General features: G+C 44.8%; 1 protein-coding gene and 1 long non-coding RNA gene across 2 annotated transcripts in view; one reads left to right on the plus strand and one right to left on the minus strand.

Annotated features, from left to right (window-relative positions):
* The window catches only part of JADE2 (jade family PHD finger 2), a 113,724-nt gene that overhangs the window by 2,834 nt on the left and 85,139 nt on the right, over nucleotides 1-25,751 (plus strand). The gene's annotated exons all lie outside the window — the stretch shown is intronic.
* On the minus strand, nucleotides 7,542-17,055 carry LOC127390265 (uncharacterized). The gene is made up of 2 exons (XR_007890825.1): nucleotides 16,575-17,055; nucleotides 7,542-16,189 (listed from the first exon to the last, which is right to left on the minus strand). It is a non-coding gene; the product is annotated as an uncharacterized LOC127390265 (long non-coding RNA).

Raw genomic sequence — 25,751 nt, forward strand, 5'->3', positions numbered from 1 at the left:
TGGTGAGCCCTGCCTGGGTGTATGGCCGGGTCCTGCATCTCTTGGGTATGAAGATCCATAGTAATTTACAGAAAGAAAAGAAAATTGAGGCCTCAGATTGTACAATACAGTGCTGAAAATTGTTTTTGGTTGAAGCTGTGTCATGAAGTCCTTGGTTACTGAAGTCAACAGATCTATGATTGATTTAAATGGAGTGAGGATTTTGTCTATAATGAAGCCCTTTCATTTTGGCTCACTGAGATTTCTCTTGTTCTTCCTTAGTGCCTTATGACACATTCACTCCATCCTTGCCTCAAACAAAGAGAAATTATACTATCATGGTCTCCCTTTAAATCTTTTCTATTTGAGGACCTCCTGAAAGGACTCAGAGGCAAATTCTTGGTTTAGAAGTTGCTATTTATGTCTAGACACATCTGAATGTTGTTATGCTTTGAATGTTCTGGATTGCTTGCCATTTTCTTTGTAAAGATGTATGTCTAGAGAGAGGGTGCATTATTTTAAATTAACTTGCAATAAGCTTTAACTAGCTCAGGGTTCTACTTGTTGCAGCTGGCTCCCTTGATAAAAACGCATAACAAAATAAGCAATATCTTAAGTAATTCTTATTTATTGGTGTTGTGAAGCTGCATGGAAGCAAGTCTCAGTGTATGACATTGGATTCTGTTGAGATGTTAGTATTTGAGTGTGATGGTTTCTGAAACTCTTGGTGATGGCCAGGGGCTGACATGCTCCAGGCTCCACACCAACAAAACCAGGGCAAGACTCTTTGGCTTTACATTGTGAATAGCAAATGTCATTAAATCTCTGTGTATCAGTTTATCCAACTGAATTGTCTCCCTGCTGACAGTGTGCTGGTTTATCTTCGTGGTTCAAGGATGAAGAAAATATTTCAAACGAAGGATCTGAAGAATATTTTACTCTTTTCACGTTCAGAGTATGGAGTCTATGAAACATTTATTCAAGAAAGGAAATATTAGGAACGGGCAGATATCTCTAGTGTTGCTGAGTGAGCAGGTTATCTGGAGATTTCTGGTGCAAACGATCCAGGGCTTTGATGAGTACAGGAGTAACACCATCACAGGAGTCTGAAAGCTAGACTGGTGTTGAAGTTACAGTCATTTCAGTGGTTATAATAAAGTATCAAAATTAATAGTCTATTACAATGAGAAACATCTTTCTTCATCGGTGTGTTTCTTGAGCAAGAAGTAACTGAGCAGTTTGTTCTACAGTGTAAATAATAATATTTGTGTTGAGCAGGGGGCTGGATGTAAGGGACGAAGGTCGAGCCCTGGTAGCTTAGGTTGTAGGGAATTTTGCAAGAGGATCAGTTAAATGTTGCACTCCTACCTGGTCATGGCTTTATGTTTGTCATTGTTTCTGTGTGTGGCATTTGTCTGGGATTTTGACACTTCATTTTCACTCAGCCTTGTCGTCAAAGACTCTCTCTGTTAACGTAAGTGGTTTGGAGCTGTAAGACCTTAAATTGTAATTACATTGCTTCAAATGTCAAGTTCTTCAGCAGCATATCACTTCTGGTGATGGAAAGCTAAGCAGCTTAGGTGATAGAAACCTAAGTAGCTTAATAGCTTCCCGATGCCACATAACGTGTGGGGAATCTCCCTGCCCAGGGAATCTGATAGCGGAGATCTGCGTCACAGCCACAGCTCCCACAGCCAGGCAGCAGTGCAGGCAGGAGCGTGATGAGCTCAGAGGAGGTGAGCTGATGAGCTGCTATTTATAGATGCCAGACAGAGGCAGGAGCTCCAGGCAGGGCCACTCTTCCCTTCTCTGTGAAAATGATTCCTTGTCAGAGCTGCAAGCAAAACACCATTGTAGCTGGCAGAGTCTCAGAGCACCCTGACTGTACGAATACATGGACGTGCCACAGAAGCAGCTTTTGGTGAGAGCCTGGAATATAGCACATTTTAGCAACACAGACAGTGCTGAGCTTTATCATTCTGTTCCTTGGTGAGTGCGTTTTGTTTTTACAGAGGAAGAATGAAATAATACTGTGTATCCTTTACAGCAAGAGCATCCCCTCAGTTGTTACAGGGTATAATTCAGGAATTAATTTGGTCCATCTTACATACTGGAAGATTCTCTGTCTTGTCAGCCAGTTCTGGAAACTAGTTACAGGGCTTCCATATAGAACCTTCTCATCATAAGAGACTTTAATCATTACAGAATCAGGCTGCATCCAACTCATCACCATCAGCTTGACTTAAAACCAAAGAGATTGTGTTGGTTTCAATTATTTGATAAAAGGGTGTCATGTTTTAGCCACCTCCTAAAAAAGGCGGGACTCCAGAGCTCAGGCTGCTGGTTGGAGGCCTCACAACCATTGCTTGGAGACCTCCATGACAGGAGCCCGTGGGCTGTGGCTGAAAGAGGCTGTTTGATAAACCACTGCAGCTGGGACACAACCACCTCTCTGGGTGGAAATCTTAATGCAGGGCTCAACGATGAAACCAACAGTTGAAAATGTACCATTGTGTGCACCTGTGGAGCTGACTGTCCAAGGGGATGTGGGACTGTGGTGGTCAGTACTGAGAGGATGCAGCTGGGAAGGTGCTAGCTCTTCCAGGAGGCTCATCCTGTGCAGTTTGGCTGCCGCTGTGCTGGAAATGGGACTAGTGCCCATTGCCTGTGCTTCCTGCAGCCAGCATGGTTTTGGCTGGGATCAGCACTTTCCCAGACCATTTCCATCCTAGGCAGGGCTTAACAGTTTGTTTGGGCCATTATCAGTGCATGGTTTGGACATGCCACTCTGCTCCAAAGAGGGGAAGGCTTAATAGTAAGGACGATGGATAGCCATCCTGTGCTACTGGCCCCAAGGCCAGAGAAGAGTCCAGCATGTTCTGTTCAGTCAGAGACACATGCCCCTTTTTCTTGATAAAAGAAAAAAATCCAATTAGAAGCAGCTATGAAAAAACAGACATCATAGTCTTACAATTAGGATGAAAGTTTTGTCATAAAACACTTTCTCAGTAAGATATTTTCTGCCTTCCTGCTGCAAGAAAAACCCCATTTCTCTCCTGAAGTGACTGAATGTAGCTCTGCCTCTGGCTTATACCCATGTGCCCATCAAAGCCAGGGATCAATGTCATGCTTGTTTCATGGATGCAGAATTGAGTGCTTAGGGTCCAGAGCTGAGAGTCTGTGTGCTCTTAAATCCTGAGGAGCTCAGGGAGCACAGAAGGAGCTCATCACCTCAGAGGATTGGGCAGGTATTGAAGGCAGTGAGGCCTCGCTGGAGCCCATGGCACACACTTAAAAAGGTCAGCCACATATTTACAAAAAGCCCATCAGAGCTGAATTGTGCCCTGGTTGGGATGATACTGGAAGCAAGATGTGTGATTGTGCTGATGTTTATTTCCCAAGAAGGTAAAATTCAGGCATTTATTTCTGATGGCTTTGCAGAGCCAGCAGCCCGATTTGTATTCAGCTGCTGCATATTGAGGCTGGTCATCGCTCTTGTAAATGGTAGATAGGAGGAACTGCTATAGCAGAGAAATATTTCCTCTGTTTTAGGATGGATCTTAACCACAGCTCTCCGACTCCTGATAACCAAAGCAAGAGTTATGTGTCTGGTGCTCTCTGCCCCACACTCCCACTTATTTATTCCATGGTCTGCAGGAAGGAAGGAGATGTGCGAAATCTCCATTCTTTCTACCAGGAATTGTACACCTAATTCTCTGTGCATTGTACTGAAAATGAACTAGTAAGATGTGTTCTGCATCAGCAAAAAGGCTCCCTTATTCAGCTGGAATGAGAACATGCACACTATAACTCGGGAGTAAAGAACATCACTGGAAACGATTTCTTTAAACAGAGTCTGTTGGTTTTTTTTTTCCTAATTTTTTGCTGAGAGTGAAGATTCTGCAGAGTTTTCTTCTCCTTTTTCCTACCCAATTGCTAACCTTTCAGTCGTATGCGTTTCTGCTGCTTCCAGCACTTTTTTATTCTGATGGCAGTTTTTCATCTCTTCACTAGCTTATGGCTAAAACACTCCTTGTAGCAGGACTTTCAGTTGCTTGCTCTCCACAATAATGATTTCCATTTGTGCCCAATCGGGTCCTGGAGGGAAGGGTTTCTTGTGTCTCACCTTGATGGATCCATCCTCCCAATTCCAGTACTTGGTGCAAATGTCTGCTCAGCAGGTGTCAACACCAGGTGATAGTGCCTTCCTGAGGTGTATTTCCAAGTCATGCTTAGCTAATTCATTGCCTAAACCTATTAGGACTTCTTATTAGGACTGAGATGTTCCTGGTTGGTTACTCAATTAATAAAAAAGCATCAGTGTATGCATGCATCATTATGGTAATGCCTGTAATTCTGTGACTTCTGTCTGGAAACTCTGCAGAGCACTTTGCAGAAGAGCCCTGAAGTGCTGTTCATCACAGCACAGGGAGTTGAGCAAGTGCAGGGAACCAAGCAGGTGCTTCCCGCACTGTTATCAGCGAGGCACTAAAAGACCCAGGAAAACACTTTCCATTTGGGATCTCTTCAGCCACTGTTCTTTGTGTTAGCCATTACATAGATCCTCTATGCTTGTTCTGTAGCACACGATGTAACACAAAACCACTACTCAGACTTTTTTTTTTGTATGCCATTTGTATGCTGTTATTTTAGAAAAGCACAGATCTCCTGCTTTTTACAGTGCCTTGACCTTTTAAAATAACTTTTATTTATTAATCTGAATGGTTCTGAATCTGAGAGATGTTAATTAATGAAAAAAAATCCATTAAATTAGAGAAAGAATAGCTACTTGTCTCCTCCGTTCATGCAACAGCTGAACACCACCCCTACATTCTGTTTTCCTACCAATGCTGCGTGCCAAGGTGAGGTGTGTCAGGTGAAAGGAAAGCCAGTGCAGTTCTGTGAAGACAGATGTTAGGTAACAACATGAGCAGATTCACACCGTCTGTGCAACTATACCAGGGAGAGGACCAACACTTGGAGCACAAGATGAGGTGCTGTGGGGACAGCAGGGCATCACTGCACCCAGAGCTGGAGCTCCCTGTGCTGGTGTCTCACTCTGCTGGCCTCACCAGCACGGCGCAGAGATCATCTGCAGGAGAAAGCCATCTCACTACAACTAAACTCTAAATTTAAATCGATACAAGTAATATCAATTCTTCCTGGTTTGGTTGGAAAGACATTGGACTAACCCATAATAAGCTACTTTATATGGAAATGTGTGTCCGCACAGTCCTTGCTCCAGTCGAATGGTATTGGTTTATGGATTCATGTGAAGTTCTGCAGCAATACAACTTTCTTCTGCAGCAAAGCCCTTGGAGAGTGATCAGCCTCCTATGGCATCGAGGCGTGGAAATATAAAGTGAAGGTTTAGGACATTTCAACTGTATCAAAGTTATGAATTCTGCCTGAATTCATGAAGCTGTTGTATTATTTAATGCCTCCCTGTATAAAGACTCAGGCATTCCTTTCAGAATTGATGCTCCCTGCTTCAGGCCTGAGCTTAAAGAGTTGTGAGAGGAGGAACCCAGTGTCATTTATTGTAATAATCTGCTGGAAGGGGGAGAGGATGATGACCTGGGAGAAAGGCAGAGGAAATCTGGTCTCTGCAAGTGACTGCCAACAGTGGAACCCCCAGCGGAGAGGAGTGAAGGCAAATGTGTATTTAAGTGCTGCAAAGAGGGGATGTGTCTGGGGACAGGAGGAGTGGTACAAACATGTTGCGGGCAGGAATCGTAAAGCAACCTGTGACCAGGGAGCCCAGAAGGCATATGACAAAATGAAAGCAGAAGCTGAGTGATGGTTGTGGGTTCTGAAGGGCTTGGAATTGCCTGGAGGTATTTAATAAACCACTTAAATCTGTGTGTACGCTCAGTGTGTGGGTGAGTAAATGCCTCATGAGCCTTTTAGCCATGCTCCGAGAGCCCTGTGCACAGCATTCAGGCATCATTCCTCAAGGGTTAAACTATAAACTGAAGTACCCTCAAGTGCAGAGCTCAAGTGAGGGTGGTTTTGAGTATCCAGCAGTTTTACAGCAGCTGGAACGTGGAGTCTCATTCCCAAACTGTAATACCAAAGCCTGTGCACAGGAATGGTGGTTGGTGTCTGTGAGCTGTTCACAGCAGCTCGTTGGTTTGATGCCGATCGTAAGCCCCCTGGATTGATTGTAGGGGTTTTGAGGGTACTAACCTGCAGAAAAGGAAAAGTGGTCTTTAAATAGTAAATAAAAAAAGCCACTTAGAGTATCACAGTGAGGATTTTCTGCTTGCTGGGAGCAGTGTCTCAGTGCTCATGGACTGGACTGTAGAGCTGCTCAAGGAATGAACCGTGATGTCATGTGCAGTTCTTGTGGTTCTTCCTGTGCATGAGCATACACAAATAAAACACTCTCCCCAGGTCAGAGCTTCAAAATTCTACCAAAATCCCTTCGGTGGGTGTTTCACACTGGCCAGACATTGCTGGTAAGAGGCACAGGGGCCAGAGCAGATGCAAGAAGTGGTTGGATGAAGCCAGGACAGTGTCCCAAAAGCAGATGCCTCCTTTGGCTCTTCCAGCAGATGAACATTGTATAAGACTTGGGAACTGTCAGCAGGACACGGGTGCAACACACGCCTCCTCACATGCTGCTCCTGAGCTCTGCTTATGAGCTCTGCTGAGCAGGAGATGCCCCAGCATGAGCTGAAGTCCCATCTGTGGGTTCATCAGGCATCTCTAGTGGGAAATCTGGGATGCTGGAGCTGGGATGCTGACCTCTTCGCATCCATCAGGAGCCAGGGCCATCCCACAGCCTCAGAGCTTGCCCCATCTGACCCAGGCTCTTCACACAAAGAAGGCAGGTGACTGGGGCTCCACGACCCTCAGGGACTTCTGTGTCTAACTTCTTACCTCTGATGAAGGACAAGCTGCTGCTTCCTCCCTGGGGATTAGTCCCAGACAGGGCTTTTTGTGAATATTATGAAGACACGTTATCAGCAGCATTGGGTCTGCCATGAAACAGCAAAGTGACCTTGAGTAAAACCATGGATGTGGGAGACAAAGCTCTTCCCCACACCTCTGCCTGTATCTCCTTCAGGCATGAATTAAACACCGAGTCACCCTGTTCTTCCTCATGCAGGGGCCAGGGAAGCAAAGCACAGCTGTGATGGTGCTTTATGTCAGGACCCTCACACATCAGTAAGATGCCAATCCAGAGGTATCTAGAAAAGCTGGATTTCAGGTTCTATTCATGCAAGAATGATTTTCCTTTACCCTCTGGATTTTACAGTGGGGATGCATGTAGGCTGGAGGGTGGCTGGTTGTGTGAGGCTATTCCCCAGTGCATCCACCCACATTGACCAATTTTCTTTATTTTTGGCTGCCTTGTGTTTTTTTGTCTTCAGTCTGGTGACTCTGTCCTATAAAGGAAGTATATTTAGGGAGGAACCTGTATTATTGCAGTCATTTCATCAGGTTTACTTTCCCTTGTACAGGATATTTAACCACAGATTCTACAGTTGCTGTTCATTACTAATTATTAAACATCCAATACAAATAAAGTACTGCCTTTGTTGCAACCCTGGGGATAAATTTTAGAGTATTAGGTTTATTTTATCTTTTTAAAACCAGCGTAAAGCTAAACTTTCTGTGTTGCCACTGGGTTTTCATACTGCAGACTTGGTCGGTCAAGCATGCAAAAAAATCTGCTGAAATAAACCCTAGAGACCATGTTTGAAATGTGCCTTTCACTGTCCAGAGTTCTCTTCTGCTCAAAGTGGTTGCCCAAACGCAGCACACAAGACTTAATAATAATTAGTCTAAGCCAGATAATGAAAAAAGTGGTATGGACAGACTCCATGTAAGCACACCATTTAAAAGCATTACATTTATTTTCTTGTGGTGCAAACCATCAGTAATCAAGTTGCCACTACCCAGTGATGGGTGTGAACAGACCAGAAAAATAACGAGTCAACAGAATGCCAATTAGAGATCTACAAGTGTCCTGCTTTAAATGTGGAAAAGCAAGGAGACACTTTCCCAAGAGCTCTTCTAATGAGTAAGCATGATTCTAAGTCCTTAATTTTTTTCCCTCTTGAGAAACACTCCCTAACTTTGGGTGTGCACCAAAGGGAAGGGATCTGGTCACAGCCTGTTGTAAGTATTTCACAGGGACAAGAAGAGTGAAACAAACTTTTCTCAAAGCGTTCTCTGAAGTGAGGAGGAAAAGTGGTTTGCTTTGTCAATTAATCCAGTCAATCTTGCTCTGGAATTGCTCTAGAAAACATGGAGCCGCTTAAAAGTATCTACCAGTTGTGATTCTTCGCGCTGGATTTATGGCCTGATACTGTTGCCTCTGTTTCCTTTGGTTCGGAGACACTGCTCAGCTTCAGGTGGTTATCAGTCCTGGGTGATGGATGCTGTGAGAGGCTACAGAGCCCTAAGTGTTCCTTGGGAAAACAGGAGCAGCAGCAGCCATCCTGGGTGCTGGGGAGGGGTTAGGTTTGGTCCTGAGGAGGGAGGAGAACTTCTGACTTCATTATGATCCTCGTGCCTTTCGTGACCCTGTAACTTACCTGGTTTTTGTCTCAAAACTGTGTATCTTAGCTACATCACATATAAGTTGTGAGATTTAATTAATATTAATAAAGCCCATTATGTAAAATTAGCCATAGACGGGTGATTCTTTAAAAGGTGAAATCATAATAGTCATGATCAGAATGTCTGTGTTGCTTGGAAACTGAGAGCTGTCCTGGTCTGCTCCTTGGTATTTGCCTTTCATTACAGTTATTTCCCCCCCACAATTGTAGAAAAGGAGTTTTAAAAGAGAGAAATTAGTCCATCAGCAGTGATGACCACAAAGAAAAGTCTTTTTGGAACCTTTAGTTTTTTTGCAGCTGGACCTTGGGTCTGGCTGGTGAAGGACATAGGGGAGATTCATTGGCCATGGTGCCCCACAAGAGCCAGAAGGCAGAGCCAGCAGCACAGGCAGGGGGAGAGCACCACACTTGTTTGTTTGCTTGTTTGTTTTGGGAGGATCTTTCTGGCTATCCTCATTACTCATTTTCCCAATCTGTCTTCAGAATTTTTGGGACTGGTTCCCAACCAGGCGACATAACTGCCAACCCAGCCCTTTCCCAGCACAGACTTTGGCTGGGAACGTGCGAGCACGTGCTCCTGCCATCCCACAGCTGGAGAGACACCACTGGCTTTTAGGTACAGTTTTCACATAAAGCAGCTCCGTGCTCTTGAAGAACCTGCAGCAAAAGTACACAAGCTTAAAACTAACCACACAAGTGGCATATTCAGCTAATCAGGAGTTCTGATTGTCTCAGCATTTCTGTGCACAAATCAGTTGTATTTAGGAGGCTAAAGCAGGCAGTCACCACTGGAGCCTGATTGCAACTTCTAAAAGTGCTGCCTGATTAGATTAAACTTGCTGCTGTTTATGGCTGATTTGGAGTAAATGGGAAAAATCAGAGATGGGATCCAGACACCTAAGCTAATCCAAATTTTGAGAATGAAAAATTCGAGACTCAAACCTAGACCTAGACCCAAGTTTTATACTGAGGCCCTGGTCTTCAGAGTGGACTGAGTCAAAATCCTGCAAGGAAGGGCTCTGGGTTGTTTTCCTGTGGAAAACCTTAATTCCTAAGGACTCTGAAAGGCTTGTGTCCTCAGTACTGAGTTCACTTTCCACAAAGATAAAGTGCTAAAGGAGTGGTTTACTTAGACACAGAAATATGCATCAGAAGGTATTTCATCAGTTCCTGCAGTTTGCAATCCAACATCTTTGCAGGTTAGCACATGTATTCTGTTTCAGGCTTTTGATTAATTACATAGTACCAAAACCATACATATTTATAGCTTGCAGAATTAGATAAATTCTCCAGATGTGGCTTCCTTTTAGTTAAGTTGAGATGAATGGAGATCAAAGCCTTTGATCTTTAGCCTGACTGAAACCTGCTGCTGACTTAAGCCTCTAGAAAATTATGCAGCAGGGGGAACTGGCCACTCTCAACTTGGGTACAGAAGCTTCTCAAATAAACCCTATGGGAAGAAACTTTGTGGAGGATAAATCTATACATACCATTGAGTCTCTACTCCGGGAAGCAGAAGGCAGTTTTCAATGAACCTTTTACTCTTAAGCAACATATTTAAATAGATTGATTTTAAGCTCTAGCTCAGAAATGATTTAAGACTTTTCAGTGCATGGGTATCCTCTGTGATACAGAGAACTGGCAGAAAGTGTCATCATGAGCTGGTTTATAGCCTCAATTAAAGCTACTTCCATTGCTCCAGATGTGTAAAGCAGACTTATAGCTGAGTTCCTGGTATAATGAAATCCCTGATGCGTCCTAGGATCAGCAGTGCCAGCTCAATGATATCTTCTTCATGACCCTTGGAAAAAGTGATGAATAGCCAGGGAGCTGCAAATTCAGACTGAACTCTGGCAAAATGAACACTTTATACCAGTCTTAGCCAGTCAGGCAGGACAGCACAGTCTGGAAACTCTTCTCTTGGACCACAGGCTGTTGTAGCAGCCACAGCTACAGAGCAATGCCAAGTGCTGCCTGGCCACTTCTGCCCAGCTCTGTAAGCCCCACAGCATGGCCATAACCCCCCACAGATGTTCGGGGGATATTGCCAAGAGAGCTTCAACTCCCACGGCCAAGACTGTCCCATGACTGTTTTCTATTATAAACCAAGCCAACCCAAAAAAACAACAACCAAACCAAACCGAAAATCCCCAAACCCCAAAAACAACTGCCCCCAAAACTTTAGGCTTAGACTTGCCAGCATCAGGGAAGAAAAACATAAATTAGTCAAGGACTCTACAGTATAGATGAGTCACAGCAACCTGGAGAAGGGCTGAAAAACTGGGGAGAAAAGGGTTATTGGTAATGAAGTGAAATGACAAGGAAAAAGGGCTGTTCACCCATTAAATGCAGTTGGTACTGAGTCAGGATGGCTGGATGGTGGATGCCTTTTGTCAGTGATAGTGGAATCATCCCAAGACCAAAGGAATGGTCAGAGGAGGTTGAGGCTGTTGAGGCTGAGGAGGTTGAGGATACCACAACTCTTCAAAGAGCCTTCTCCAAGACTTTTAGACCATTTTTGGATATGGAAGATGAGCAAAAGGATTAGGGGGAGGCTCTTGGAGATCTTACGCTTTCAGGAGCTAGCAATATGAAGGCAGAAGACAGTTTGGTGGCACTGCCAGTGAGACAATAGCATTCATCATCCTTGGATGGGGAGATTTGCCTTCAAAATGCCTGACTTCTGTCAATTCAGAGAACTGACAGGTGTTCATTGGAGAGAAAAGGCAGACATGCTCTATCCCAGTGCAGAGAGAGTATAGGAAATGCAGTGGATTTACTAAATCATAAATTCTTTATTGACATCAGAGGAAAGAACTGTAATTTGTAAGATCACTGAAGATTATCATGAAGGATTAGCTCAAATATGTAGAGGGAAGAGTCACAATGGAAAGGTAGAAAACCAAATGCAGCTAGCAAGAGACATCAGGGACAAGAAGAAATAATTCTTAAGCCCATTAATAATGTGAGGAAGAGCAAATGAAAGATTTGCCCATTACTTTGTAGAGAGGAAAAGCCCCTGATGAATGAAAATGAGATTTACTGCCTGTTTTCACCAGTCTTCAGTAAAAAGTAAATGGTGAAGAAATGTTTACCACTATTAATACTAACAAAAAGAAGTATTTCAGCATAGAATAAGGGAAAACCAGGTTAAAGAATACTTAGATAACTTAGCGGGTTTTTAATTGGCTGGGGCTGACTTAATCCTGCAGTACTTGAAGAACTGGATTTAGTAATCTCAGAACTATTAATGGTATCTCTGAATTCATGGACAGACTGGGGTGATACCAGAATACTGATGTGTTGCTTATCTTTAAAAGGTGGGAGAGGTGAGAGGAAAAGGAACAGGAGAATTGTACAGCAATTGTACAGCTTACCCTCAAATTCCAGAAAAATGGTGAAGCAAATAATCACATACCTGGAAAATAAGAAGATAAGCAACAACCAATACAGATTTGTCAAGAACAAATCATGGCAGAGTACTCTAATTTAGTTTTAAAGAGTAACAGGCCAATGTGGATAGGTCAGGATGTTAAAAAGGAGTTAATGCCTTTGCCAGGCTGGTAACATAATATTAATTGCAGGGGATAATGCATTCAGGATAAAACCCTGCATATGGAGCCACATTCATATCTTCTCTCTCTGCTGCAAACAATTATCCAAATTTTGGCATATTCAGGTACTGGGTTTTAAACATAGTCAGTTTGCAATATATGGCCCTTTTTTTAAAAGGGTCAGGTTTATTTGTCTCAGTTATGAAACATTATTCTGTTACTGACATAATGTAGACTATAGGATGATCTATTACCAAAGTATGCCATTAACTATACTTGCACCTTGTACTTCTTCAAATATTTACAGTGCAGCCTTTCTTATGTTTAATTTCTTTGTTGAACGTCCTGGAGTGGTAGTTAGAGTGTGACACAGAATGGAAACACTCACTGTAATTCAGGGAGGCTTGTAGAGCTGGTGGGGATTAACAGGCAGATCTCCACTGGAAAGGCAACAAAAATAATTAATGCCAAGTGCAGCAGAAGACTGCAACTTGGAGATCATCTTTATTTGCCTCTGTTGCTCCTTAAGTGTGATAATTTGAACAAAATATACTATGTATTTGGGCATGATGTAGGTGCAGGTTTTTCTTTTTTGGGGGAGTCTGCAGTTCTCTGTTCTGTTACAAACCTGCCTAACGGGGACCACTGGAAATGTGGAATGGAAGATGGGTGGGACTGTGGAGACTGAACAATCATCTTGTTTTTTAAAGAGGCTTGATGCAATAGTGTGGGGGAAGCAAAGACGGGCAGAGTAGAAAAAATCAGAGGTAAGCAGAGAGATAAATGACCAAGACACAGCTAACAAGTCAAAATACAGCCCTCTGGAGTTGTACAGAGTGACTAATGGGCACTTGTACCTGGTATAATGTGTGGTCTGAGACCTCTAACCTGCCTGGGCTGCTCAGCTGCATGAAAGCCAAGAGCAAGATCAGTTTGTTGTCTTCTGTAGAGTTCAGGTATTGCCCCCAATCTGCTGGTCAGCCCGCAGCGTGCCTCTCTGTGGGGCACATTTGCCCTTCAGCCCTGATGTGATGTCCATGAAGCTGCTGTCAGGCCAGACTCAGCAACACATCATCAATCACCTTTTGCAGTTTTACCTCCCTATATATTCTTACACCTTCTGTCTACCTTCAGACCTCCTGGCCCCACAGCTCTGGAGCATGCAGCCGTGCCATCCTTAGCTTTACCTGTAATAAAAAAGGTTTACAGTCTCAAAAAGCCCCAAACCCATATGGTTCAACATCTGATTTGTTTCAAGTCACTTAAGTCACAAGCTGAGAAACCCTCCTTTTCACATATGCTTAGGAGTTGGGGCGTGGATTTCTCCAGAAAAAGTCTTCTGCCTGCCTTTGAAGGAAGCAGCCTTGCCTTTGATGTAGCCATAAGGGGGCCTCACCTCACGGTGTGTTTCCCTCACAGATCCCTGAACTGTTGGCCATTATTTGCAGTTCATATAGCAAACTGGAAGCAGAGTTTGACACACATTGCTAATCCTGACCAGGCTGGATTGGGTGAAGTGTGGTGTGGATACAGGTAGAGGTGCTGTCCAGATGGACTTGACTGTGAAGGAAAGTGAGGTTTTTGACTGCATCAGGCTCTGCTGTCAGGCCCGGGCACTAACGGGCTCCAGCAACAAACCCAGGTCCCACCTGGGCCCCAAGCAGCCTCAGCTGGGGACTCACCCACAGCCTCTGCCCAGGAGCCCATTTAAGCTCAGTCAGGTCCCTCAGTCCTTCCCTGAGCTGGGTTTCAGAGGTGCTGGTCTGCAGCTCAGCCACAGCCTTTGTGGGCCGTGGGTCCCTCAAATGCACTCAGATCTGTGGACTTTCTGCCTTAGGAACAGCCCTGATGCTGTGAGGGACCTGCCTGGGAGCTGCTGGATGGTGTCTGACCTGGGTTACCCTCGTTGGATCTCACCTTGACCCGTGGGCTGACTCTGTGGCTTCTCCTCAGACCTGCCTCTTGGCCATGAACCTGCCTGATGTGTGGGCTCTTGGCTGAACCTGGCCGTGACCCCTGGGTCTGCTCTGCTCACCTTGCTCAGGTACCGAGGGCTCTGCTGGGTGTGCTCCCAGGCTGGATCCTGCCTCCCTGTCCCTGTAAAGACTTTAAACGTTGATTCTGTTTTAAATTAAGTTTGGTAAGATAACTCCTGGTGGGGACTGAAGAATCCAGTAAAACGGGACTGTTTCCGAGGACTGGGAGGTTGTGCTGGGGATATGGTGTTGTCCAGGGCTGCCTTCTCACTGATAAATGAAATATCTACCTTTGGGAGGTGGACAGATGAGGTTTGCTAGTGCAGTGTGGGGTGTGACATGCAGCTTTGTTGGGTGTGGGAGAGCAATGGTTGTTCAAGAGGGATGTAGGGTGTTCAGGCTCCAGCTGACATGGGGCCACCATGTGGCCCCTGAGCTCTGTACTCCTGAGGCAATTATGAATTCTCTAGAAAAAATGGAATGCAATCATAAATGATGTGGTTAAAAGCATAGGCACTGCATGTCCAGGTTATCAGTCTGACCCACTGGCACCCAAACCAAGGCTGAAACCCAGAAAGCCAAATGGAATTAGTGATGTCTGTGGAGCAACCTTTTCATGTCTGATGTTTTCTTAAAGGAGGCCATATGATACTGCAATGATACAGTTTTATTCTGGTGCATAATTGAACTGATGAATCCAAATAACAGAGGGTTTATCCCAAATTGAAATGTGAATCTGAATTTCAACAGCCTATGCCTTCTACTGCTTCCTTTGATATTTTCAACCATTTCTGCTGCCTTAACAAGTAGAGGAGCCCACCACAAGCTCCCCCAGCCCTGCACACATTGCTCCCCATCTTCCTGCATTGGGTGCAAATCCAGTATTTAATCACTGGCTGTAAGCAACAGTTTGCTGCATCCTAACATTGGCATTGAGCTTTGGGGGGGAGGAAAGCCCTCTTCTCTGGTTATTAAATTGTCTATCTGAAGTGGAAGCATGTGGTGCAGCTGAACTGCTGATAAAAGCACTAAATGTGCTACTAATACAAAGCTATAGCAGCAATTTAGCTTGCTATCGTGCAGTAAATAAGAGTTACCTGCTATTCTTTGATCAACCTTTTCTCTGTTATGAGCTGCATGTGTTGACAAATTGTGTCACCAGAAGGAAATTCAAGTCTTTGATGAAATAAGAGGAAACATGCATGTGCTGGAAGTCTAGAAATGCTCTTAAATGATTGGGATTTTGCAGAACTGGAGCCTTACTTGAGGTGTATGAGGAAGGGCTGGGTGGGATGTGGGGCAGTTCGGGGCCAGTGTCCTGCTGCTGGCCAGGAGCAGCTGTGGTGGCCTCAAAGTCCCCCTGAGTCCCACACAGGCTTTGAGAAATGCTTTAACAAGAACTGTAGCCAGATGAGGCTGATTCTGCCTTGGGTTTGTAACAATCAGCTGGCACCATTTCTGGAAATGGGTCAGAGTGGATGTTTCTTCAGGGGAGAGGCACCTCAAAGAGAGTGCATTGTGATTAGCAGTGGGTTTAGGGGTAAGGTTTGGATCCAGGGCTTTAAGTTAAGAACGGGGTGAAATTTTAAGAATAAAATGCTAACAATGGTGCTTGAAGTGTTTGGTGAAGCTTGGACATGAGGCTCAGTCAAATTCCAGTTTTCTGAACCTGTTCCCAGAATGTTAGAACCAAAACCAATAGGCTTCTGTGTCTGCTTCTTGAAAAACACCACAGCAGTGCCAAGTGAAATGAGATACCACAAACAAGGGTGAAGTGTAAAGATGGAAAGTGCAGATTTGGACCTGAACTTCCCTGGAGCCTGGAGGCTTTTAGATCCAAACTCTTCATTTGCTCCATTGCCAAGTGTGAGGCTGCTCCTTGCATCTTCCCTGCTCTCAGCTCCTTCCAGAGTAAAGCTGGGACTCTTACTAAGGGCATTTTTTTAGTTCTGATGTAACCAAACACCTCTGCAGTCCAGGTCTCTAAAAGCTGATTCTTCCCTAACTACAGGCATGTGACTGGGATTGGCTTTTGTCAAGTATATAAGGTCTCAGCTGGCCCAGCTGGCTTCCTTACCCCATCTCCAGCCATGGTCAGCTCCAGACACTGCAGAAGAGGACACAAGAAATGTGGTTGCAGGAACATACACAAAGTCTGTTCCCCTTGATTTATTTCCCCCCCACCCTGGAAGATGTTATTCTTGTATTTAGGGACTGGTTTAAATCTCTATCCTTGCCCAGGCTGTGGCTCTGGATGTACTTATCCACAGAGGACTTGGGTCTCTCCTTGACTGTTGCTGATTTATGAGCATCCATGACCTCTTCCAGCAAATCCCACAGCACATTTTATCAGTTTTCAGTTTGCCACTTCCCCTTAATGAACACTAATTGACAATTAATTAATATTACAATTAAATTATCCTTTCTATAGTAATATACTCAAATTAATAAAAATTAACGTCAGAGGAATGACACAGAAGTCTTTAACATACCTTTCCAGTGGCTCCAGCACACAGTGTCTCTGAAAATGCAGCACAGGTGTGATGACAACCACAGTTACTGTGCAGAAGATGAGTCTGTACTGCCTGAATGTCCCTTCTCCTGTTGTGACCTGGGACAAACAGCAGGTGGAAGAGGCCGGAGTGTGTTCCCAGAAAGGCAGATGACCTGGCCAAATAAGAGGCTTGGAGTATGTGCCAGAATGGATATTGCTGTGGTCCCAGGTACAATATCAGCTAAATAGTTCATATAAATTAATTTTTTAGTAAGTAGAAACTATGTAGTCAACACTAATATTTGTCTTTTGCCTGTAAATAATTCTGAAATACAGAAGATGAAGGTAATAATTTTAAAATTTAACTAAACATGGGGGACACTTAAAGTTAAATGCCCCATTTTGTAACATGTAAGAACATGCCCCCAACAAACCTGTGAGTCTCCTTGACAGAGGCTATTGCTGGAGCACGTGGCTTATTCTGGGCTGTAATGCATTAGAACCAGACATTTTCCTGCTTGTGTAGATTTGAATATATTACTGAGGATAATAATTAAATGCATCATTTTTTCACTGGAGGCTGAATGTTGACAACTGTACTTGAGAGGTTCCCCTGTTTTTTAGGTGCATTATGGCTTATACTGCTCTCATTCTTTGAGGCACTTGGTTTTCACCACTAAAGCAGCTCTGTCCAGTGGTCTGGGTTCTCATTCCCTTCTCCTGGACGTTTCCCATTCCCAGCAGCTCCACCAGAATAATGCTTCACATTGACCTTGTCCAGCACATCTGAACCACAGCTGCTCTATTGGAGTATGTCCATTTCTCCAGCCCCACCAACTGGCACACACAGGAGCCTATGCTGGACGGTTGGACAGACTCTGCAATTTAATGGGTAGAGACTTAAAATTCATCTTAAATCTCTCTCCACACATATGGCTCAATAAATACATTTGATGGCAGCTTTGATAAAGCTCCTACAGCTCCAGAGGGCTCATGAAATCAGTGTGTTCAGTCGATTTTTAACCTGCAGAAACACCCAGCAAAAGGCGTAGATCCATTTGTTGCGAAAACAGCTGAAATGGAGAAACGAAACATCTCTGCAGGAGCAAATATTGTTTGACAAGGTTGGGGGTAGAAAAATACTTTTCATGGTATTTTTCTGCCTGAGGCACCTCCCTATTGCTGCCAACATAAAATACAGGACAGATGATGGTAATAGCCCTGAGATGGGATTATTGACAGCTTTCCCCACTTGGTGCTTCCTGGCCTCTCATCACAGCCACCAGCACAGCGTGGGGAAAAAAACCACACTGCGTGGAGTCCCTTTGCTGCCTTTTTGCTAAATTAACCTACACAGGGATGGTGATTGCCCTGGAGGAGAAAGGGGATTAGGCCTTCAAAATCCTTTTGATCTTCAGAGATCTACAGGAGTTTTGAGACTCCAGAGAAAATTTTCACTTATGGTAAGTGGAGAAGGTGTCCATTGGCTCCTTCCAAAGATCTGGGAAGAGTCACTAAGGGAACTGAACCTACTTCAGCCCTGTAGGGGAAATATTAGGGATTCACAAGGCTGAAGACCACTCCTTCAGGTGAAGGTACAACCAGGTGGAGCTCTGCTGCTGCCAGAGTCTGCTTCTTTTTCCTGCCTTCCTGGCTCAGGGCTGGGCTGCAAAGACTTGCCAGCTGCAGCTGCCCACAGAAATAGTCTGTAACCTAAAGGGAGGTTCATGAATCCAGACAAGCTTTGCTGCACCACCTGTGCAGGGGCAGGTCTTTCTCCTCCCCTCTCATAAAGGTTCACACATTTGTTTTGTCTACATCTGCATCTGCTGGATCTTGCAGGAGAGTCTCTTAATCCAAGGAATAGGAGGCCACAGCTATGCAGGAGCTGAGCCCCTTTGTGTAGTAGAGAGCTGCCATGGGAAGCCTGGGAGGATTTTTTTCTAAAGCCTTTTTGCACCTTTTGGGTGATGTGAAGGGGACTTGTGGTAGCCTGACTTCAGGAGAAAGCCAAGAGTGGTAAAATGGTCTGCAGTCTCTCCAAACCTGGCCTAATTTGAAAAAGAAAGTGAGCTCAGAAGCCCTGTTGCTTCCTTTTGAAATGGTAACTTTCTCCCTGTGAAAGTTAAGTTCAACCAGCCACCTTGAAGGCTCTTAGATCCCCATCTCTGTAAAGAATAGCTACTGCCTTCCCACCCTATCACTGTGCCCTGGTCTGCAGGGGAACATCAATGGCTGTGGATGAAGGTTTGGGAGGATTTTTTTGAGCTTCCCATAGTTATATCAAGCCTTCATCTCTAAAATGCAAAGGCTTTTATAGACTTTTATTCTATTAGTGTGACACCAAATGCCCTCTTTCTTCAGGTATTTATAGCAACTTCTGCAGCTCCCATAATAACTCTTAGTGGCGCAGCACCTCGCAACATGCTGTCTTGTTATCCCCATTTCACAGATGTGGAAATAGGGCAGGCAGGAATTAAGGGACTTCTGCAGGATTTCCTACAACCCACTGCAATGCCTTGGCTATAACTCCACCTTCACAAACGTTTACAGTTCAGGTAGTGTACTGGCAACTTCTGCTGTTCTCTTTGCTTAAGGTTATGTATCATTAAGAGACATCAATATTGATACCAGAACAGTGTTTTTCAGCAGTTCTGAGGATCCTCAGATGTCTCTGGACTCAATGTGGACATCCAGGACCACTGAGAATTAGGCTGGGTTTTAGGTGATCGAGTAAGGGTGTTGTATTTAGTGGCAGAGCAGGGGCTTAACGGGAGGTGGAGGGTGGAGTAACCTTAGAGGTGTGCTTGGTCTCAGCAGGTGGGCCAGGTTCCTGTGGGCCCAGGGCAGAAGTGGGGTGAAGGACTCCCTGGGATGGGGCACTGGAGCAGTCAGGCTCTTCCCACTGTCCTGACAAGGCTGCAGGATCTCCCAGTTACCACAGTACTCTCCTTCTGTGCCTCAGTTTGCTCATCCGTAATTCATGTGTGGTAATAGTCAACCACCACACCAATGTGGCATAAAGATGGATTATTTTCCTGTAAAATTACTTCTTGCTCCCTGGACTTGATGTGTACCTGAATGCTACAGTCCTTGCTGAGTCCAACCTGGGGCTGTGTGATGAAAGTAGTTCCTTCTGGGTGCAATTGTTCCTGGGCTTCACAGAGCTCATCAGAATCGCTAAGTTTTGTTTTCAAACTTAACCCCTTTTTATCCTGGCTTGCTGTTATGGAGGCCTTGCTCCAAGGTATGATCCCCTTGCTGACCTCCCCAGTAACACCAGCTCAGCTTTTTGGCCTTTGACTCTGTGACAGGAGTGTGAGGTGTTACTTGCTGTAGGGGCTGGACTATTTGGATGCTTGGTCAGTGTGATTTTGTCTTGCAAGGTAACTTGATGGTGACACATTGTGCTGCAATGTGTGGATTAAGTTCTTTATTATTATTCCCAAACAATGGAGAAGCTTTGGGATTCCTGGTGTGTGCAGTAAAGGTGACAGTGGGCATAGGACTGGTGTTGACAGAGGAATCCTTCCCCGAGCTGATGGACATCCCACAGCAGATGGGTTTAATGCATCCAGAAACATTGTCCTTCCTTCTCAGCAAGCCCTTGCAAAGCTTGGGCATTGCCAAAGCCCCTGCTTTTTCCTGCTGTCAGGAACAACTTCATTTGGCTAATGTGAACAGCACTGGGCTGAGCTGGATCAGCAGCGTGTTTGGCTCTGGTCCCGTCCTCCCTGACAAGCATCCAGAGCTGATCCCCCAACTTTGTCAAGAAGGAGTGCATGCCTTGTCCTGAACTATGCTGTGCTTAGACTGGGTTGGAAACTCCAGGAAAATGGCTCCTCCTGGCCATTTTTCTTCCAGCCATGGTGTCTGGCAGTGCTGGGTGCTGAACACGTGTGTGACAAACTGCTGCTGCCCCAGAGGAGCTGGCAGTGCAAAGCTGTGCCTGCTCTGGAGACCTGTGCTTCAACACGTGCACATCAGGATCTGCCCAGCCCACCCTGTTGATGTGCTGCCCAGATGGAATCTTGGAAAACTGGTAGGTAGGAACACAGGACGCTTTAAGGATGATGTGTGGTGCTGTACAATAGTCCTTTATAGCCAAGGTCTTAATGTGCTGCAGTTTGTGGTGATAATTAGTTGGATTAAGTTGTCCCAATCTAAACAAAGTAATAATGAGACAGTTCCAGTAAATGGAACAAGCAGGACTCATCCTGTGCCAGCTGCAGGGGCACTGCCAGGCAGTTTGGATGCATTGTGCAGAAGACTTGGGTGTTGATGGGACTGGGGGGGTGTCTGGGTGGCTGCACCCCCATGCTGCTGGTTCACAGCCACCCCGAGGACATCCAGCTGCTGAGGTGGCCTTGGCTGCTGAAGAGAGCAGGATGGGGAGCAGAAGCACTGCTGATGTCTCAGCAAGCACATGGGTACCAAACCCCAAGTAGGAGATGGCAAATACTTTTTAACATGTGAGAGGTGAAGAGCTTGGAGGGAAAGGTGAAGCAGCAAGGCTAGGAGGAGAAAATAAGACAGGATTACAGCTTTGCTGGGTTCTAATTGCGTCGGTTAATTCCAGTTTCTAATGCTGGAAGACTAGACATCAAATAGTGTGTTAAAATTACTTGAAACCAAGCTACAAGTCTCAACATCAGAATGCCTATTACACTTATCTGTGACCTTCTTAGCTTTAAAACTGCCATATTGTTGTTGTTATTATTGTTATTATTTATTATTATTATTATACATCTTCAGCTTATTACTGGGCCTCTGAACTCTGCTGCAGCTTGATTTATGGAAACTGCTTAGTCACTGGCAGCTGAGCTGTGCTGGGAGTGGGCGAGATGCTCGCTGGTGCTTCAGCAGAGGCTCCTGCCAAGAAGCAGCCGCTGCCCTTGACAGATCATTGAGAGCTGCTGCACCTTCCCCTCCCGTGTCAAACTTCTGAAACTGTTGCAAACCAACCCAAGCACCTTCCCTGTGAAGAGCTAGGGGTGAAAAAATGCCAGGCTGAATTAATGCACCCCCTCTGATCAGTCTGGGAGGATTTATTTTGTGCTTAGCATGAAAAGTGATGGTCTGGTTTGCTGGGAGCACTGCCCTAGATTTTTGGGAGGTTGTGCTCCTGTGAAAGTGGGATTCAGGCTTCAGAAGCAGCAGGTTGAGGGGCAGCAGTAGGCAGGGGTGGGAGATGGAGCTACTGTGCAGCCAGGTCAGGGTGGGAGGCAGGGGAGTTCTGGCATGGTCTGAGCACCCAAAAAGCACTTTCAAAACGAAACATAAGGAAAGTGCCTGCTGCTTAACCACATTCATACTTACAATGGTTTCTGTGACCCCACTCACAGGAGCAAACGCTCTGAGCAGAAGCTGCAGGACAGGCCCTTACAAGAAGGGTGTTTTTTTCCTGGGTTGTACATGCACCAAGGCATAGTAAATGTTAATAACTTACAACTGTTTAACAAACCAATTACAAACCAGTTTCTTTTGCTTATTTGCTGAGTAATGACTATACAAAGCTCTTTACAAAGCATATGCAGGATCACAAACCTCAGCCCTGTGCCACGTACGCCTTGAACAGGGAGGGGGTGATACCTTGTCCACCACCTCTTCAGTCAAACGTATTCCCAGGTCTGTGCGGCTGCATCCGAGAGCCCTTCAGAGCCTGCAACAGAAAAGTGTTTTGTTTTGTTTTGTTTTTTTAAAAAAAAGTATTGAACACTTCCAATTTTTTTGTGGATAGGTTTAAGAATCAGCTAATGAAATGTGTCTGTCTGCAGTGTGCTGGTATCCTGGAGATTTAAATGGGATGGCGGAAAGAATACATGTTGGTTAAGTAGCTTAGTCTTTAATTTTACTCACACTGGAGTAAGCCATCGTCAGGTGTTTTCAAGGAGTTAACAGAAGAAAAACAATGGCTCCATTTGGCAGAGTGGATGAAAAGTATTGAGGGCATAAAGTCCAAAACTGCTGAAAACAGTTGAAAATAAAATGAATGTATTAGTTCTTCTCACTCAATGCCTTTATTCTTTTTTACATTCTTTTTTTTTTTTTTTTTTAATTGCCTTAGCTCCTGTAAGGCTTCGTGGTGACTCAGTGTGAAGGGTCTGTAATGATGTCTCATTGCTGCAAAGGCACCAGATAATCACTAGTCATTCTCAGGTCTTACATGATTACAAATGTTTAGGATATAACTAGAGATGAGCTGCCACTGATGGAACAGGGTAAAATAAAAGATGGAAAGAGCATTAAAAAGCACGTACTGAGGAATTATACACCCAGAAAACAAGGTACAGAGCTATTTTATGGGATTGCTGGTGCCACGGCAGCATGTTTCTGCCCTTCTCCTGTCCAAATGATTGCACTTGCTCACAGAAACAATGCTTGAGTCAATGTTTTCAGGAACTTTGCAGCTTACTTGGCCTCAGACCATTTCTGACACTTCGTGGTCTTTAAAACAGCAGGGCTGTGAGCATGCTGCAGCAGTGGATCTGAGCTGGGATGAGGCTCTGGAGATGGTTTGGCTTAGGTTTTGGTGTCAGCAGGTTGGAGGAGGGAAGTGCCACCTTCCTTAAAGCCTTTTGCTCTTTTTTTTTGCTTTGCCAGCTCATTCAGATGTTTGGGTGCTGCCCTGCAGAGCAAAGAGCCCCTTCCCAGAGACTTGATTTGGTTTCCTCTCTTAGCAGGGACATCTGAGGACCATAGTCAAAGTAGAGACATTAAGGCTTAGCCTAATAATAAACCTATTGACTTGGGGGCATAAATTCAGTAATTTGCATTTTACTGAGCATAGTGTTGGCCAAGTCCCTTTTGCTAAAAGAACCTCTTTTCTGAGGCAACCAGGGCCCTAAAGGCAGCAACAGGGAGAATGTATTTAAAAAAAAAAAAGTGCTGGCTTGACAATAAATATCACACAGTCCTCTCCCAGCCTGTATCCAGTTCTCAACTGTTCTCTGCCTTCAGTCCAACAGTAAAGTCATATTTATTTACTTGGCTCTGCTATGTTAATGAAAAAGCCACTTAAAACAAATAGAAGGAAGGACATTTGCAACCAATTATGGGATTGCTGATCAGTCAAATTGCGCTGGAAATTACACGCTGAAGTTCAGCCCAGGCAGCTGATCAATCACCTGGTAGCTGGGCACCGGCGTGCTATCAGCTTCATAAATCAATGTAATTCCAGTTACTATGCCAGGATATATGTGTGGGTTCAATATGACATCAATGTTATTTAATGATGGCTAAAACTAATTGGCCAAATCTGTGCTTGCTTATCTGCTGTGCAACCCTACTGGAGCCCGCCAGCGCTCCGGCAAGCAGGGTGGAATTTGGCAAGTTATTCTTTAAATATACCCCTGGGCATCATTTAGAATCATGTTTTTAAAGCCTCTCTTCATTTTTTTTTTTTTTTTTAACCACAAGGGAAGTTAGCACTCCAGTGTATAATTCAGGGCTGACCAAACTGCCAGCTAGATATCTGCATCTAGGGGAGGACTTGCTGGGTGCTCTGGCTCCTGGAGAGGGCTGTAGGAACTCAGTGCTTTCTCTTCGGTGGCAGATGCACATCTTGGCTGGGTTATGCACAGCTTCCTCCCCTTAATTAGGTCTGACATTTTAGCTGTCATCATACGGGTTTGGTTTAGATGGGAAGGCTAAAAGCACTGGGTCTTGCTGAAGATAAAGTTATAGGGAAGGTGGGACACTTTAAAGTGTCTGAAAGCCTCGTGATGGGCTGGAGCACAGAGACATTGGAGCTTCTGGAAGGGATGGTGGTCACTTGCTCCCACACCTGATAACCTCATTTTTGGTGCTCTGTGCTCTCTTACTCACTCTTGTCCTATTAGTCTGGTCTCTCTTGGCCCTCCTGCTCAATGCCAGTGACAACTGCAGTTCACTGGTGGTTCCCAGCTCTGCTGAGCCTCTCCTCCAGGGAATGTGCTGCTATGGGTTCATGTTTTGCGAACGTGTGCAGGGAATTGAGCCATGGCTGTGCTTGGTGCTTTGCAAAAGCGGGGTGGGGGGGGAAGTGGCAATCCCTGCCCTGAGGGTTTTCTGTTCTGCAGGCACTAATAACCATGGGGATACAGCATACCAAAAACCCCTTATGTATGGCATGGACCTTTCTCTGGTAGTGTAATTTGGGAGAGGAGAGGAGCAAGGAAAAGAGGAAAGAGAATTAATCCATTGCCTAGCCATAGTCAGGGCTGTGTTTGGTAGACTTTCTTGGCAGAAGTGAGTTGTAAGGATGGTTTTGGAGGAGGAGAAAGGAGTGGCTGTTCAGATTTTATCAGGAAGGTTTTCCCAGGCTTTAAAAAAGGGAGCTGGGGAGAAAGCGAGGCTGTGCCTAGGGGAGAAGCTGACAGACGGATTAGAGAGGCTGGTAGGGCAAAGGTTATGGGCTGGCTGTAGGGGAGGGAGGTTATTGGTTCAGCCAGGTAAGAGGAGATGTGGAAAGGTAACAGGAATAAAGAGGAGAAGGTAAGAAGCTTGTAAATTATGTAAACGAAGGACCAGAATGATTGTGGAGTGAGTTGATGTGGTCTTGAGGGCAGCTGCTAAAAGTGGAGATGGCGATAACTGATGTAAGAGAGGAGAGAAGCTTGGAGGAGGATTTTTTTTTAATTTTTTTTTTTAAGAAAAAGGCTTTAGAGATGTTAAGAAGAAAAAGAGCAAGCTTGAGACATGATTCCAAAGAGCTGCATGTGGTGGGTGAGACTGTGGGCCCCAGTGAGCGGTCACCTGGGTGAGAAGAGGGACAGGAGGGGGGATGGCTGTTCAGACAGCCCAATTCTTCGTCATCTGACACCAGCATCACACCAAACAAGGTTTCTTTTGCTCTTTCCAGAAGTTTGTAGCAGAATAACACTCTAAGAAATTTTGTCTTGTGGTGGTTTATCCTTTTTCTAGCTCTGGCTATATTTCAGATAAAAAAATGGCACTGATCTGTGGAAAAAAAGAAAAATAATTAAAAAATAGATGCTTACTGATAGTTTTCCAAACCACCAGACCAATTTGCTCGTTCCTGGGAAAAGATACAATCAAGTAACATTTCCCCTAATGTCAGAATGCAGAGTAGTGCCTAAATGAGTCTTTCAAAGAAGGTACTTTTATATTTGTCCCATCAAAATGCAGAGATAATAATCAATTTCTTTCTCCTACCCCAAATGTTTACATCTAG

This window comes from Apus apus, chromosome 13 (assembly GCF_020740795.1).
Source record: "Apus apus isolate bApuApu2 chromosome 13, bApuApu2.pri.cur, whole genome shotgun sequence".
In the NCBI taxonomy this organism is placed as follows: Eukaryota; Metazoa; Chordata; class Aves; order Apodiformes; family Apodidae; genus Apus; species Apus apus.